This window comes from Falco punctatus, assembly GCF_963210335.1.
Source record: "Falco punctatus genome assembly, contig: scaffold_50, whole genome shotgun sequence".
NCBI lineage: Eukaryota > Metazoa > Chordata > Aves > Falconiformes > Falconidae > Falco > Falco punctatus.
In genome coordinates, this window is record NW_027660309.1 from 225,046 (window position 1) to 240,859 (window position 15,814).

The 15,814-nt window shown below is 42.4% G+C and overlaps 1 pseudogene across 1 annotated transcript in view; it reads right to left on the reverse strand.

The window, feature by feature from the left end:
* The window catches only part of LOC308057169 (ankyrin repeat domain-containing protein 26-like), a 28,248-nt pseudogene extending 16,917 nt beyond the window's left edge, over positions 1-11,331 (reverse strand). Inside the window, exons 1-4 of the transcript XR_013931975.1 lie at positions 10,775-11,331; positions 5,461-5,489; positions 5,149-5,193; positions 982-1,067 (exon numbers count right to left, since the gene is read on the reverse strand). The product of XR_013931975.1 is annotated as an ankyrin repeat domain-containing protein 26-like (transcript). The remainder of the gene's footprint in view (positions 1-981; positions 1,068-5,148; positions 5,194-5,460; positions 5,490-10,774) is intronic.
* Between the last annotated feature and the right edge of the window lie 4,483 nt (positions 11,332-15,814).

Genomic DNA, 15,814 nt, shown 5'->3' on the forward strand with positions numbered 1-15,814 from the left:
CACGCTCTGTTTCTCAACAGCTCCCACTGCTTCTGCCCCGTGTCACAGTCCTGCCCACACGCCCCTTCCCCTCGTGGTGCCTCCTGAAGAGGGCCTGCAGCCTTGGTGTCCCAGCGGGCTGAGACCGTCACGCTCCTCGCGCTCCTCTCGTCAGCCAGGCCCTGTTCTCCCGCGGCAAAGACCCCTCCGCTCACAAGAGGGAAGGAGCACCTCAGCCAGACACCACCTGTCTCACTCTCCCCCTTCCCAAGCTCACTGGCCAACTACTACCACCTTGCAACAGGCTTAAGTCCTGCGCTTTGCCTGCTAGAATTAGGCACGTCCGTCTCTCGTGATGCCCGGCTGTGGGGTGGAAATCATTTGCTACGCTGTCCCTTCGGGTGTTCCAGAGGACGCCAGACCCCGCTGTGCAGCCCTGCCCCGCACGCCCGCCACAAGCAGGACGGCTGCCTTATTCCCCTCTAGGATACCCTCTGAGAAAACCCTTTTCAAACACTTCACGTGGCCAAACAAGAGCACATTTTGCAGAGGCTGGGGAAGCCTCAGAAAGGTCACCACATTTCAAGACGTTCTCTTTGACCTTTGTCTTACAAAGAGGAAGACCGGCGTGTTTCATCAATCAGATCAGCATATTATAGACAAATCTCCCTCTTCACTTGAACGTGCATTTTGCACAGGCAAAAAAAAACCCACATGTGGCTGCACTGTTTCTTAGCAGTGCACAAGAGGAAAAACACCCCTCAAAATGTAAGCAAACCAACTGACAACAAATCAGTGTAACAGCAAGCATCCGACATAGTGACAAGGATTTTACCCCACCATAAGACGACTGTATCCAACTTTACTTCAGACTGTAACGCAGCCTTCACCTACATGACTCTCTCTTCAGCAATATTCACAGACTGGTAAGTTTTCTTTACCTTAGTGTATAATACAACTTACTGAATCAGACTGTAATCCAAAATATTTGGGCTTACATACCTGCACCCCATAATATTCAATGGCATCCTTCACGTCGTCTTTTTCAGCTGATGATGACATATGAAAGGTAGATCCCCAGTTCTCACCTGCAGTGAAAAACCACACAATTTTCTAACCAGCATGACTTAATACTACTTATTTACACCTAGAGTGCATCTTGAATCATCCTACTTGTGACAAAAATCTTAACATAAAATATATCCCCTCAAATTTGTGCACTCCGAGAGAAGATTATCATAACACAGATTTAAGATGCATCTGGGTGAATTCCTTTCTTCCAAGGCATTCTACTTTTTAATGTATAAGGGAAATTTGCTGAAAATCACTACATATGGTCACAAAGAGGCCATTCCTGTTTCTTAAACATGCACAACCTCTCTCTCATACATAGATACACACCTCTGTATCTCTGACACAGTGTGCCACACAGTATTCCTCCAGCAATTTCAGTTTCCCTATGTGTTGCGCACAGAAAATCATGAACAACAAAGTCACAGGCTTGAAATCTTGAAGACCCCAGCTTTATTCCTTGCACGACACAAATGTGTCTCTAGACATGGATCTAGACAGAGTATTTCAGTCAAACTGCTGCCCCATCTGTTCCAGAAGACATGGACGGGCCACTGAATGAAAGACAGGCTTGTGAAATGTGGAGAAATAACCCATGATCCGGATGTTTTTGCTGTTGAAAACTGGATTCCATCCTCTCCTCTCTCAGAATTTTTATGTAATACTGGACAGGTCACAAACTCCTCGGAAGCAGGCACTCACTCAGTCTGGGCTCCCCATTATGGGGTGCCTACCTTGAATCTCTGTTATATCTGAGAACTGGACTCCAGATAGTTCCAGACACAACTGAGAAGCAGCAACTCATTGTATTGTTTGTGTGGAAGGCACACTGAACGTTTTGAAGGAACAAGTATTCAGAAAGAAACAAGTCCCAGCAGGTCAAGTGTGGCATCTAAAACCAGAGATGGATTCTTTTCACCTCAATCACTCTGCATCTCCTTTCCTGCTCCATAAGCCTATGGCTTCTACCTAATAGCCTTTCAATACACAAAGCTTCGCTGCTGGAGAGGGACACAACATTCTTCCCACAAGAAAAGCGAGCAAGACAGGAAGAACATAGATAAAATCATAAAAGTACAAAAGGGTTCACTATTTATGAGTCACAAGGCCAACCTTACTCTTGGCATTTTCTCCTGTAGGTGACTCCTTTTACAAACTTTCATTGTCTACGTGCTACTCCTAGAAGCCTCTCCACCCAAGTACAGCAGCGGGTGGTCAGTCGGTCAGACAGACGGGGCTGCTCCTACTCTGCTTCCATGAAGGTACGCTTACCAGATTTCTTCTGTCACTTCACCAATGTTCATTCAGGTCACAAACAGAAAAATGCAGGCAGCTTCCTACCATACAATTTGGTATGCGCCATCACTCCCATCATGTAACATGGGCACCACAATTTTGCTTAGAAGATAGACTTCAATATTTTGTGGATGCAGGAGAGCTGTGACACCTCTCCTGTCTGCACAACACAGACTGAATAAGCTTTTCTGCTCAACTGTATCTGCCTGAAAGCGGGATAAAAGCAGACCTGCGAGCACCCAGGGTTTTGTACTGCCCTTCTAAGGATGCAAGTCACTTTCTCTGTTCAGAGTACGTAGGTGCCTTCGTCTTTTGGATTCTGTTTCAGAGTGCAGTCACTTTAAAACTAGGTGCCATGCTGCTAGAATGAAAAGCAACCCTTAACTCCTCTTCAGCCTTGCCCGTCATGGTCAACAGGAAAGTTTTCAGCAGCAGCTATTTGAGCCTGATGTCTCCCTTTTTAGGTAAGATTTTAACAACATTGGAGCCTCTAAGAATCCTTTTCCATAGGGTTTAATCAGTCTTGACATTTCTGTATGATGGGTACAGAACAAGGAAGAAGCAGGAAAGGTGAAAGGCTACAGTGTTCCTCTACCTGCAAAATTCCAGTTCTCATCCTGTCAGTAACTCTAGTCAGTAATTATTTTTCCAACCACTGGAAAAATAACTCAAAAAACATCAACTAAAAAGCTAAGGACTTCTCCCATTAGCTGTTGCAAGTAAAATTTCTTCTTTTCTTGGAGCAGTAATTCATGAGTCTATTTTCTGTGTTACTGGCTTCTGTCAACACTGTGAAAGAGGATGACTCCTCATTGTCAAGAGTTCTTCACTTTTAGCACAGGGAGAAATTCTTAGTTTAAACACTGGCAGAACCCTACTCCAAGGCTTCTGAAGAGCCCGTCATTCAAAAAAATGTATATAAAAAATTCACAGGGTAAACCAGATGCCAGTATTTTTGCCTGTCATTCCCCCACCTTTTACTCTGTCTGCTCTCTAGCTAGCATTGAAAGATGACTTCTCGTCATCGTAGTTCTTTCCACTTAGTCTTTACCTCTCCACTCTATTCTGAGACTTCCCTCTTCATAAATTGTACATAATGTACATAACGACTTTTTGCAGATTACAGTGGACAGCAGCTACTTTGCTATACAGAAAACATGAGAACACCACTATTTTATTTTGACTCAAAAATAATTTTAAGAATGTATTACTATGAGTCAGTAACAAAGTAAATAGAATGGGAAATTCCAGCTCTCACTGAACATTTAACTGTGAAAGATACTGTACCCGTTCTCCAGATTTATGAAATCAAGTTGGCAAGGATGGCATTTCAACCCTTTTAGAGTCAGAAATATTTGTGCTGCAGGAATCATGATGCTTTGCTGAAGCAACCTAAATTCCTTAAACCCAAATCCAAACATAAACTGTTTGAAAGAAAGAAATTTTTGCATCTACTTCTTAGCACCTGACCTTCAAGATAACATATGGGTAAAAACCAGCATGACGCAAATGAATAAAGCCACAGAGGAAAAACAGCTGACATGAAACAAGCCATGAAAAGGCAACCTTTCCTTTCTGTGTTTGTAAAATTGTAACGTACTGGTCCATTATGGGGCTACACTCCACATTACTGTGGAATACAGACATAACCAAAACTCACGTTTTAACTGAACAACCTCTAACAAATACCTGTGTGTCTTACCAGACCACTGTGCAAAATAAAGGGCAAAAGGGGACCTGTTGCTTACCCATTGCAAACACATGAAAGGGAGAAGAGCGAGAGGAGGAGGAGGGAGATACTTCTAGAGAGAAGTTACATCTCTATTATTGTCCAAAGAACAACAATACTCTTTTTTTTCTTCCCCTAAAGCGAAGATGCCAAAGAACTTGGAACTATTTGTATTCTATACTTAGAAGTTACAAGTCCACTTACTTGTCTACATATCTGTTCACCTCTCTCTGGTTTATATTGTCAATAGCCAATTGTAGAAACTCTAAAACCTGAGTGGCAAATTGTTTTTCATCTGAATAACAAGTGTGATTAATACAAAATACAACACAAATTATCAAATATGCAAATTGATGAACATTAGAACAAAGACATTAAAAACCCATTAAGGTTACATATCCTCTCCCAAATACATAGCCGCCCAGCTAGCCGCCTCAACTTTAGCCTTGTTTCCGAAGAAAAGAGAATTTCTGAAACACGCTGACACTAATTTCCTCCCATCTTGTCTCTCTTCCTCACCTCCCTCCCCTGCCTCTGAGCCTGCTGGTCATTTTCCATGAAACAAGAGAGGGAAGCCTCAGAGGAACGTGTTTGTACATGTTTCAAAACAACTGCCAGGCAGGTAGAGAAAAGCCAGGCAAGTAATAATTCCTGAAAACTACAGCTACGGCACGAGCCCAAGAATTACCCTTTGTGGCTCACCTGCAGCTCCTGGACAGCCTAGCCTACAGATCCCTAGCCTGGAATCAGCCACAGCACACGCTCAAAGGACCAAGACAATCAGGAAGGGGGGGGGGGGTGTTGAGCCATGGAAAGAAAAGCAGACTTCAGGACTGCCTGAAAAGGGGAGATGACAGCAAGTACGGTGTAGGAAGCGTACATCATGGAAGGGTATGGACAGTGCTGAACAGCAGACTAGAGGAGGGAGCAAACACATACACCGAGGTATATTTCAGCACACCTTCTGCTCCCAGGATGCCTTGCTAGAGCCATTAATTTAATATTAGAAAGAAAACTGCAAGTACAAAGTGTCTGTCCATAAAAGAACACTACAAAGAGATTGTTATGAATACCTTCAACATCTTCTGCATCTCCTAAGCCGAGTTCCTCCAAAAGATCTGCAAAACAAATCAGATGCTTTAATAAATACTCCTATCTAGAAAGATTATGAAGCTAAACCCAGAACCACATGAAGTGAACGTTACCTGATTTCTGTTGCTTTTTGTTAGGAGAGGTTTCACTCCTTTCCAAAACAGATTCAGGGGCCTTCAGCTATGAAAGACAATCCAATGACAAAAAAAAAAAAAAACAAACCACACTTAAAGTAACTCTATAATATTTAATGAGCAGAACAAGTAGTCAGTCTGACATGAACAAATACTTACCTGGGAATTGTTGGAATTCTCCAAAAAGCCTGGAAGTGAAAAATGTTTCAGAAAGTGTTATTTTATTCATATTTATTTAATTTATAAAATTTTTACTCCATTCAACATCAGTAGTTTCTACAACTAAGTATTAGTTGCAAGCATTATTTCATCGAGACTGCGATACTTAACATTCAATTTACCTCATCATCCAGCATTTGTATCAGTATACAAGAAATGGACAATGCACGCTTCCCATCATGCACCTTGGATTTAAGAAATAATACAGAACTAGGACAATCCATAGGAAGCAATAAGGATTTGCTTGTTAACAAAACAAGATCAAAATACTTATTTTGAGGAGCTGAATCCTGCTTTCTACAAAGATTATTTCAAAAGCCAAAGCTGGTCTGCTGTAATGAATAATCATAAAATAACACTATGAATTATATAAAATAACAGCTCTATGACCGTGATGTTGAGGGATATTTTCCTTTCCATCGATAGGACAGAGAAAACATGGGTGCAGACATAGAAATCTCATACACATCATTCAATGAGGAAGAATCAAACTAGTTCTTATCAGGTTGTTCTGGTTCAGCTTGCAAGAAAAGAAAAAACCCAAATTACAATTGGTTGTAGTCTGCATTTATAGCACAGTTCCAAACAGTTTCATTTTTTTTAAGATTTTTTTCCAACATTAAATCACTTACAAACCCACACAATCTACTGGCCCACCTATATTTCTCAAGTCCTCTGCTTTAGTCATCTTACAGTTTGAGTCCTCTCATGAAAGAAGTGTATGGAATGTTATTAAGAATGGCTCCATAGCAAAACTTTTGTATTTAAAAAAATGATTAAAAAACAAACAGCATTTGATTTCAGGAAACTTGGTGGTCTAGCAGTATGGAAATACCTTAGCAAGATTATCATAATCACCTTTTATCCCCTTTTTACACTCATTTTAAACTCATCTTAGTAGATTCATACAAAGCAGACTTTCATGACAACTACTCGACAAGTAGATTTACAAACTCCCAGGAGCTTTTAAAGTTTTGCTTCCAGCTTACTGGATTAGCTTCTTCAGCTATTCTATTGTACTTACACTACAAGCAGGACTGACCATTTAGTAAAAAAGAAATCCTTCAGATGAGAGTTCTACCCCAACAGCAAAATTTCCCTGCCATTCTACACTCCAGATGCTCAAGAGACAGCGTCACAAACTACAGGCAGAAGCCCTTCACAACAAACCCTGAACTTTCAGTCACGTTTTAGCTCCTAGGCAAAGCGTAACAGTAAGGTATCAAAAATTAAGACAGGGGGGGAAAAGTGCTTGGCCAGATCATAGCTTTCTTCTGCTACGTTATCATCCAAGAATGTCCAGGTGTTCAGACAGGTCAGCCCTAAGCCACATACACTTTCAGCACTATGCCACAAGAGCCCGAACCCAAAGAGATACAAACACATCCAAAGGGCACACGTAACGCAAACAAGGTAACTTCCTTTACAACTTGCCAGCAAGCGCCGTGACAGCTGGTGTTAATTAACAAATACTAAGCACTTCATTGCTATAGCGCGCACCCACACCGTAAGTGCATTCCTAAGGCAGACATCGATAAAAGCTCACTTCAGCCTGTACGTGTTTACAGACAAACATTTAGTCCACCACGAAGTTACCGGTGTGGCGCTCCCCTGAAACAATCCGTGAGCGTGCTCCGTGTCTGTCTGCAGCTGGAAGCAACACACCAGGTGATCCTTCTTCCGGACTTTCAGAATCCATCTGTAGAGCATAAAACACGGGCGTGAGCATCGGTACAAATTCTCAACTCATTTCTACGCAAAATGTTCCTGCTAAGCCAACTTGCACAGCATGGAATCACAAAAGCCTTTGATCAGCCCCTTGGAAAGGGCACGTCAAGACACAGTATATTGGAAAATCACAGCAGACTTGTGTGTTTTCAGATCTTAGGCAAAAACCTCACAACTCATCTAAACTAGTCTGTCACGCTGGCAAACTGCACAGCCGCAAGGAAGAATTAACACGGTAACTTGAGCTGTGGGTTGCGAACCCGTAACTGCAGGTCTGGGGGGGACCCAACTTTCGGACTGAACTGGTACCCGATACTCAAATTTGTGCTGACGTTCCCCAGGCACACGTCCTGCAGTGGGGAGCGAACACACTGCTACTCCCAGTTGCAAGGGTTGAACAAAGACTATTTGGGCTGAACAAAGACGAGCAAGACAAAGCTTACAGAAACCAAAGCTACCTAAACCCCCCCAATAATATTTTAGCCTTGTATTTGTAAGAAGGAGATGGGGAAGAGTTCCTTCTTCCTCACAAGAAAAGTCAGAGGGGGTAAGCTACAGACTCTGCCCGCTTTCTTCTAACCCATTACCACAGACAGGAAGAACTAAAAGGGCAAACACAGCCAGCACGTGTGGTATCTCTGTTGAACATTACTTTCAAAAAGGGCCAAAACGGTAGAAAGGCTCTTTTCCAAAGCAGCTCATCATCTAGGCTGCAGACCCTAAGGGCAACCACTGAACACGTCAGCGGAATAGAGTTGTGTGGTGAAAAAGCAACAATCCCGCCAGCCCCCGTGAGGAGCTCAGACTATTTTAAGCAGCAAGAAACTTCACTGCCGCAATACTGTACCAGAAACCCAACTCCAAGGGCCAGCTGCCATGAGACCCAAATCATTAGCTCGACCTACCTTCATCCCAAGCCTCGCTGAACAGCTAGCACACAGCACAAGTATTTCAAGGGCCCCCAGTTACAAACATACAGCAGAACCAGGAGAAGGGGAAATAAGTCTCAGCCGCGGCAGGGCCCAAGCTCCGAGTGCTTCTGGATCTCGCTCCCCACCCCCGCCCCACTGGGAACCCCGGTGTCCTTCACGGGAAATACCTCAGAATCCCAGGGAGATCCAGCATCTTCCTCTTCCTCTGCTCCCACCGCAGTCAGGGCACCTACAAAGGCAGTAAGAGGTGAGACACTGAGCCCTTCTATTTCACTCTGCTTTTCCCCATCACCCCTGCGCCCAAAAGATGCACAGCGGTTCTGTTGCTGAGGACAAACTAAGGAGTGAGCGTTGAATTCAAGGGTTTCTTCACACCCAGCACACAACATCATGGTACTTCCTTTGGATCGCCACCTCTCCAGCAGAAGATGGCTATGCACAACAGCTGACACAGCTACAAGCAGCACTGAAGACGGGTTTGGGTCACACTCAGGAAAAGGCTCCAGCACGCTGCAGCCCTGTGGCATACAGAGTTTAGGTCACCTGCTCTCCAGTCCACAGCTCCAGAAATTGCCACTGACTACCACCATCCACTGTACAAGAAGTACCATAGAAACACCACCCGACACATCTTCACGCTAAAATCACCAAGAAACAATGCTCCTTTTGTAGCACTACCAGAAAAGACCTTCCTTGACTAGCAGTTTTTAGCCTGCACCTTCCCAGAAGGTAGACACCTAAGCATTGCCATTGAAAAAGAGGAGAGGCTCACAGCCCAAAATCTCACCCCAAACACACAACTTGTCTCTATCCCAGGGGGCTAACATCCGAATCTCTTCTCTACTAGGCACACGCAAGGCTCAGTCTCAGTAGGTTCCTGGCCAGATTAAACTATCTTCATTTCTCCGTTTTAAGCTAGTCCGTTAGGTAAAACTGATTCAGGATTCGCTCTTGTGGAGACATGCACACAAAAAACGGGAAAGGAGCTAGAGACCAGTGAGGGCACCCGTCCTAGCAGAGGGGAACTGCTGGTTCCAGCCTCAGCTAGGACTACTCACACTGTGCCAAATGCAGGCTTATGGCAAAATGCACAGACAGAAGAGCATGTATAGGCACAACACCTGGAATACAGCAGGTTCTGCCAGGCCCGCTCTGTAGCATTTGATCAGCAGCTACACACACTCTGGTAACATCTACCGCACCACTCTACTCTCTGGAGACACACAGTGGAAAGTGTGCCTTCTCCTCCTGCTCCAAGACCTGAGGTGAGTACCAGAGTGCTCAGCCCTGACTGACGGGGCAATGCTTTCGAGCACACTCAAGCGTGGCACTGGAGAGACTTTCTACGTTTTAAAACTGGACAAGGTGAGGCACTGGAACAGAACAGCTTTCTCTCAGATTGACTCAAATCTTTCCCAGGCTTCAGCCAAGAGCAACCACAACTTTTCAGTCTGACAGTACGGGCCAGAAAGGGGAATACTACTGTCACACCAAGACTCTCTAATCCTCCTCTTTTTCAACTGTGCGTTTTGTTCTGATCGCTTCAGGGAGAACACAGCAACAAAACCAAGAATGACACCTGCTCCATGTAGCATCGTTTGGAATCCAAGGCCACAATTTGTTCTTCAGGAATGAATGAAAAGGAGCAAAAGCTACTTTCCTCCTTGCCAATGCCCACTAGGGTTCACAGGCAAGGGAAAAACTTACTGTTTCAGAAGTCAATCACCATTTCAGTTCATTTTCTGTGCATTAATATTTATAGAGGAAGAACTGGGATCAGTATTCACTAACTCACTTCTCTCACCAGTGTTGTCTTTGGAAGCACTGTGGACTTGATGGCTATCATTACAAATAGAGTTTTTCACACCCTCAACAACTGCAGTTTGTAGCTCTTCACCTGTGTCTTCCTTTTCCTGCTCCTTCTCCTCTTCTTCCTGTTCAGGTGATTTTTCCTAAAAGAGATTGACCAAACAGCTGGAAATAGCAGAAACAAGCACCTTCTTAGCCACCCATCGACAACTTTAAAAATGCTTTTCCTGTGTAAGACAACAGGGAAACTTTGTTGAGCTTTGTTTTACAAGGCCTTCAGTTTTTCCATGGGAATCTCTGAGGAGACAGCAATGACATTAGCCCTAAGTCATTAGCCCTGGCTCTGCAAAGCTCCGGAGAAGCAATTCTTCATGTCAGCCTAACTCTAGCTTTCATTTCAGTTACATTGTTTTGGAACACGCTCCTTTTCCTCTGCTTTGCTCCAGGAAAATCACTAACTTCCTGCTCTCAATCTTATTCAAACTTTCTGGTTCCTCTATTTCAGCCATCACACCAGGTATTTATTACTAAATGGCAATAAATCTTGACAGATAAAAACCGTACATACAACTGAGAAAAACTGAATTTATTTCAGAAAAATTATACTGCCTATTTGTTTTCCTGCAAAACCACTGCAACCAATAAAAAAAATATTGAAAATACTGCCCAACACTATTCTTATACCTAAGAAACTGCTTTGGTTAGGAGTAAAGGCGTTTTCTAATATAAAAAAAGGATGATCAAAAGATGGATATACATGAAATATTAACAGAAATCCAGTTTACCTTTTGGTTCTTACCTTTATCACCCTTAGAAAATACCTTTGTGATTGAATCATCCTTATATAACTTACTTTGGTGCCTGAGTGAAATGCTGCTCTTACATTTTCTTCATGCCTATTCAAGCACAAGTGTTCACTTTCTTGTTTCAGTGCTTCACAGACTTTATTATCTACTTCACATTGCTCTTCTTCTGTATCTTCATCATCCACATGTTCAAGAAAGACAGAGTTTGGTCTTTGACTTTCAAGCCTTGGGTTTTTTCCTGCTGACAAAGAACTATTATCACTTTCAAAGCCATTACTGAAGCTTGACTTTTCCTCCTTAAGACCACAACTATCTGAGAGAAGCTGAGGTGTCTCTTTTTTCCAGTCTGTCATCTTAGATTCTGCAAAAAGGGAGTCATCATTTCTGCGAAACTTCGCCTGAATCATGCTTTTCTTGTTCCAACTTTCTTGTTTATCTTGCAAATTATTTAGATTTTGAAAGACAGTTTGCTTTGGTACCGACTTGCAAGATACTTCATTATTCACCGTCTTTGGAGACATGGCAGTTATGTCAAAACAACAACAAAAGGAGTTATGGAAATGGCAACAGGCATGTTACCAGATTAATGGAGTAATCTGGGAACGTCTGGAAAAGGAACCAAGTCAAGGATGGGCAGGATGGAGGAAGGACTTGGCCAGGGACAAAGGCTTAGGAGGGGATAATACCTTCATTTTAACAACATGGCTTATGTTTTCTGAAGTGACCAAGTGCTGTGTTTTCAAAATGCTACTTTTCTCATTTACTATAGGAAAAGAATTATATAAAAGTAGATTTGCTAAGTAGTTTTTTAAACATTAGTATACTATGCAATCTGTTCCAAATAGCTTACTGTTTTTCCTGAACTGCTGGGAAACATTCATTAACAATGTCAAATTTGGCTTCTGCAGCTTCTGTAAATAAATGATTATTTTCTTTTAGAACACTAACGACAACAACAAATCCTTTGGTCACATCAAACCTTGAACACTAAATGTAATCAGGCTGTCCTTTTGATAGTGGTCAGGTAGGTGTTGGCTCCATCCTATACTTCTAACTACAAAAACACTCCTCACATACGCAATTCAGTGAGTATTTCACCCCCAAAATACCATGCAGGCACCCTTCTGAAAATTGTTTCCACAACTATGGTTACATGCATAGCAGTTTTAAAAATCTGGGTTTAATATTTGTAGTACTTCAGTAAAATTCAGTTATATTTAAGATCGCAGCTTCTGGATGCTTACTTGCAAGTGTGCACAAGGGAAGTAACTGTTAAGAACCCTAGGTTTAATGCATTGATTAGTCCCTGCAAGTACACTTACCAGAATATCCTTACATTTCAAAAACATGCCCAAAAAATGCATAATTTATATTTAAATCAGTGCAAGAAAATGAAATCATGTTAAAACTAAACATGCTTGCACCTCCAGTATTACAGAGTAGGTTGAACTAGAACACCGGTTCCTCATCGCTGCAGAATCCCAGAGCAACAGAACAGATGCTCCAGACATCACTGCAGAAGTTAATAATTCTTCAGAACACTAGCAAAAAAAGCAGGCCTGAGAGCTTGTAGCTGACAAAAAGAATACTGCCTAAGCATTCAAAAAAAAAAAAAAAAAAAAAAAGGAGGGAAAACATGCAGTGTGAGATTACGTGCAAGCACAGAATGCCATCTCAATAGAAGAAAAAAAGATGACCCATTTGAGTAACTCATCCGCTGAGCACTCTTGAGTAACCTGATGAGGAGGAAAGGAGAACTACGTGATGAAGGATTTCAGTACCTCTTCATTAAAAAGTGCCCGTTATCAGTTAGGATTCTATCACGAAATTTACAGGAAACATTAACAGTGTTTGGGGAAGAACAGAACAGGTTATATTAGTAACTTATAAACTGAAAATCTGACTCAAATGACCAAGAACAAACAAAACTGTGGTGGTTTATCTCGTCGCCTATGGCTCTTTTGCCTCAAATCACAAATCTACTGCATGATCTGCCACAGCTACAGGTCTTTTAGGAAAAACTCACAGCAAAAGAAAGACTGGCAGGTCAGAGACTGCTTCTAAGGAGAAAACAATATTGGCTAGAACTGTAGTTTCTTTCAATCCCCCAGAAAACTTGCCTTCAGATCACTTATATTTATAGGACATTTACTGTAAATACACCATACCTTGGGAGAAAAATCGAGTTCTTCCTCAGAAGTATGCCAACTGACATCACTCCCCTCTTTCTCCAAGCTTCTTAAAAAGTAAAGCAAAATGAGTACTGTGTCTTTCCAATCATTCCTCAGGTATGTGCTGGGTATGTTTAAAGTCTTACCTGATTGAGTCTCCTTGCGACAAGTCGTCTATTGCTGTTCAAACACGAATTGACATGTTGAAATTAGATTTGGCATGCTAAAAATCAACCAGCACATACAAACATTTAACCTGGACAACTCTACATGTCATAGCAGAATGAAACTTTGGGGAGTCAACTTTATGTAAGACAGCATGAATGAATGCATGCATTTCCAAACAACTGCTTTTTCAAGTCACACTGAATTGACAAAACAAAAAAGACTAGAGTTATATCTCCTTTGAACTTTTATACCTAAAAGTTTAAGAACTACCTCTAAACTAAAAAAAGCCCAGCATAGCATGAATATGCTACGTTAATAAACAGTTAACAAAATACTGGTGCTTTAGCAAGACAGTAAATAAATGAACTGCTGAAGTACTCATACTGCACACACAAGCACACACTGTTGACAGAGATTTTACTGGTTTATATACTATACTAGTTGGTGCTCCACCCACTTACAGGTTATCCTGAAAAGGTAAAAAGCATCAAAAAGCATAACCAAGATCTAAAGCTTATCCTCACATAGAAGAATCCCCAGCAGTTCTCTACGCTGCACCAAAAAGGGTATTCAACAGGCAAGACAGGCGTAACCAGGGCACTCTATACTACGCTCCAAGCTTTCATCCATGTTAAGACAGCAACTTGCACACAGGATCACAGGATAAATCAGGTCACAAGGGACCTCGGCAAGTCTCTCAGCCAACCGCCTCCTCAAAGCAGACTCAGCTCTGAGGTCAGATGAGGCTGCATAGGGCTTTTTCCACTCTGATCTTGAACCATTCAAGGAGGGAGACTGCACAACCTCTCTGTTTTACTGTTCTCACCATGGTGAAGCTGCCCACATTCCATTAGAAATCCTCTTGTTTCCATTTATGCCTCTTGTACCTTTGCTTCATGTCACGCACCACTGGGAGGCACCTGTCTCTGTCTTCTCCTTACACGTACTGGAAGCTGCTGCTGGGTCCCCTTCAAAGTCATCTCTTCTCTACACTGAACAAGCCCAGTTCCCCCAGTCTCTCCCCAAAAGGCAAGTAGCCCTGCTCCTGGCAAAGTTTGATGGCCCTCCACTGAACTCGCTCACGGATGAAAGACCACTCTCTCTTGCACTGGGGGCTCAAAATTATACCCAGGGAGCTGAACACAACCCAGGGACTACCAGGTAGCAGCGTACAATCCCCTTCCTCAGTCCCCTGGCTATGCTGCTCTTCATACAGCCCAGGACACCGTTAACCTTCCCAGCCGGCAGGGCACCCTGCTGGCTCATTCTCAGCTCACTTTCTGCCAAGACCCTCTGGCTATTCCCAGCAAAGCAGCTCTCCAGCCAGGCAGCTCCAGCACCTGCTGTAGCAAACGGTTGTTCCTTTCCATGTGCAGGACTTGGCATCTGCCCTTGCTGAATTCTGTTAAGACAGGCCTGACAGTCCATTTACCCAGCTTGTCAAGGTCCCTCTGAATGGCAGCGTGGCCCAGATGCACATATTGCAAACTCAACGACAGCGCACTCTAGCACACCACTGATGTACTAAAGAAACCTGAACTCTAGGAATCCAGCCTGAAGAGTGCGAAAACCTCTCAATTACCAACAACTAAGATGAAATAAAAGGCCTCTACAATTCCCAGGACAGAAAGGAAAAAAACAAATAGAGCCTCCACATCGTATCTATTTCAGCATTCCTCAAGTCCTTGATAATTAGTTCTCGTTAACTATCATCACAAAATGAACTTGCTTATAAATAGGAGATTGGTGGCCTTCCATAAAGTTGTATGATGACAGCCAAACCGAGGTCTTGGACAAAATCATTAAAAGGAAAAGAAAACAAAGGGCATATCGTGTTGAGTAAGTTATCTGAACTTTTGCTTTCCATGGATAGTAACTTTTAAGCAATGATCAAAACCAGTTCCCATTCTCCTTTAAAAAGCAAGAGAGAAAGTTTATGAGCTAGTTTTCAGACAGATCTTGATGCCCTACTGTAGAAATGGGATCTAGAAAAGTAGTGTCTAGGGATCACTTGTTTCTACTTTAATTGAAGTCCATTTTCATTGTGGAGTAACAGAAGAGCATATTTTTTTTTTTAAATATTATTTACGATCACTAATGACACAAAGCAATCACTCAATCCAGTAATAAAGGACCCGTGCAAAACGCGCAAACAAAAAGCGCCCAAAGCCTGCTCTCAAACCTGATTTATAAAACCAAAACCATCAGAATAGAGACCTCCAAGATAATAAACATCACAGGTGTGTTAGTATTTGTACATCACACAACATGTTTCACAGTTGAAATGCTACTGTATAGAATACCTTTCTTTGGTTTTCCTGTTCTTGATGTCTGGCTAGGAGATTGTGGCATTCCTATGTCCGTTTAGGGAAAGGCGTGTCAAGGACAGACCGAACAAGGACACCAGAATAAATGTGAATTCCCAGAAATTTGGAAAACATAACCAGTACATTAACAAAGCTGTAGCAATGGGAGAATGTACTGTGACCATCAGCCTACTCTACAGTTACAAGAAGTAGAAGCCAAACCTATCACAACCTACAGAACTCTACTCTTAAGGGACAGTGTCAAACAGTGTAACTTAATTTACTTGCTCCATTGTAAAATACCTATATTCCAATATTTTGAAACACTGAAACAGATTCTTGGCAGTTTACTGTACTGCCAACTTTGAATTTCT